This window comes from Priapulus caudatus, unplaced genomic scaffold (genome assembly GCF_000485595.1).
Source record: "Priapulus caudatus unplaced genomic scaffold, Priapulus_caudatus-5.0.1 Scaffold203, whole genome shotgun sequence".
NCBI classification, from domain to species: domain Eukaryota; kingdom Metazoa; phylum Priapulida; class Priapulimorpha; order Priapulimorphida; family Priapulidae; genus Priapulus; species Priapulus caudatus.
Genome location: NW_014577264.1, coordinates 160,176 through 162,316, shown reverse-complemented (window position 1 = coordinate 162,316; position 2,141 = coordinate 160,176). Strand labels below are relative to the sequence as shown.

At 42.3% G+C, this 2,141-nt stretch overlaps 1 protein-coding gene across 1 annotated transcript in view; it reads left to right on the top strand.

The window, feature by feature from the left end:
- The window catches only part of LOC106807254, a 20,113-nt gene that overhangs the window by 4,258 nt on the left and 13,714 nt on the right, over window positions 1-2,141 (top strand). Inside the window, exon 2 of the mRNA XM_014809547.1 lies at window positions 352-472. The gene's annotated coding sequence lies outside the window, so the exon portion shown is untranslated. The remainder of the gene's footprint in view (window positions 1-351; window positions 473-2,141) is intronic.

The following is a 2,141-nucleotide window of genomic DNA, read 5'->3' as shown; positions in this document are numbered from 1 at the left end:
GCGCTGGCAGCTATGGATCCGTTCGCCCGCCAATTCATTCGGCGCACGGATCCATAGCTGCCAGCGCTGCATACTGTCGTAGGACGTTCCCGCGGTCGCGTGCGCCTTGCCGCGGAACTGCGCGAAAGATCTGCGCTTCAGCGCAATTGGGATCAACATCTCCTTTCGGCAACGCTTCTCTAGTATCCCGTCTCATCTGGTTGTTGAAACTGTCATTGACAGGTCAATATGTTTGGATTTCTTATTTAAAGTAAATTTCCTCTTAACAACAATGAATATTTCAATATACATGTATAGATTTATGATATTTATAAGTTATTCTGTTTGATTGCCATGATTAATTTTTTTTAGAAAGGAGTAGTGTTGGAAAAAGTGAACCAAAGCCTAAGACACCTTGGTGGTAGAGTAATTCCTGCTGCTGCCTTATCTGAAGAATGTGTGCCACAGTCACCATGCCAGCTTTCTAGTGCAGGTTTGTATGTGTATTTCAAAATACGACGAAGCTACGATGGGGGCAGATCCAGTGGTGGCTGCCTAAGGGGTACAGGAGCCTCTGTTGGTGAACGAAGCCTGATATTTGCTATTATGACAAAAAATGGTCTCAGTTTAAGGCTGCTCCAAGTCCACAAACGACTTGAAAAGATCATTTGGGAAAACTGTGAAACCGTGTCGTATTCAAAGAACTTTTTTGAAAAACACACACGATTTTCAGGTAAATTGGTGGTGTCATATGATTAAGGGAGAATCATAGACGAAAACAAGGTAAAGTTTGAATATATTTATTCACATATTGATCGAATATTTACAAGTTGAAAACTATGCAAAACGCTGTTAAAACGGTGTCATACTCTTCTCTATTATGAGCTCTTGGTAATATCTACGTATACATAGCCAGAGCCACGGTATATATCGCCTTTATATACGGATCTGTACATAGCTGCCCATGGGCGCCATCTATCAAATAAAATGGGTAATGAAATTTCCACTGAAAATCACCTACCACCCCTGGCAGTATCCTTTACAGACATCATATGCATATATGTGATACCATATATCTTAATGATTTGTGTGATTTTTGCATAACTTGAAGTTGAAGGCGATAGGATTTGATGTGCATTATTACAGCTCTCGACACTAACGGTTGTCTGATTGCCCTGGACAAGTGAAAGTATGTCGGAAAAGTTATTCTCTTGCCTAGTAAGTTGCCCGATCGGACAACTGAAAAATTCTAGTTGTTTAATATTCCTGACATCCTTTGAGCCAGGGCGCTATCGCACCACGTTCTCACGTCAAACGTTTTCAAAGGTGGCTGAAAAAAGCAGCCCGCGACACCCACTGTTACCATTTACAGATTTATTCAGAGCGGCAGCACGTATCTCCCTGGCCGGGGCGCGAAATTTTTTTTCCCACGAGAGTTCCGGACCCCAGCCAATCAGCGCACTCCATTCACTCGACTTCCTCAAAGCAACAATGTAAAAATTTATACAACCTTACCCTAACCCTAACACTAACTATAATTCAACCAGGTCTGTCTTATATACGCACCATATATTACAAAACACTATCTGTGGTGGGTCCGGAACTCTCGTGGGAAAAAAAATTTCGCGGCCGGGGCGGCATTGATTGATGTACTGGAGGGGGGGGGTACGATTGTTTATAAGTAAGCTTGGGGCATGTTCATTACTGATTATGTAGGGGTGGGCATCGCTGGGATGAGAGGACGATAGCAAAACTTTCCTGGGATTGAGGAAAAAGCTGCAATCGGGAATGACACAATGATCGTGCCAGCACGCAAACATAAACGTGTGAATTTTATTATGATTTTACATGTACTGTATTTACTCGTGTATAAGTATTATTCATACATGTATAAATCACACCCCATATTTTGCCTTGATAAGTTGGTACAAACATTGGTACATTAACAAGATTTCTTAGCCTTGTCTATAAGTCGCACCCCTGATTTTTTTATTGAAGTTGTGTACAAAAAGTACTGTTTATACACGAGTAAATACGGTATATACTGTAATACACGCACGCACGCACGCACGCACGCACGCACGCGCGCGCAGACACATGCCTAGGTATGTGCGAGCCTATATGCACGCACGGAATACTGGTGAAAATATCAGGAGTGTATA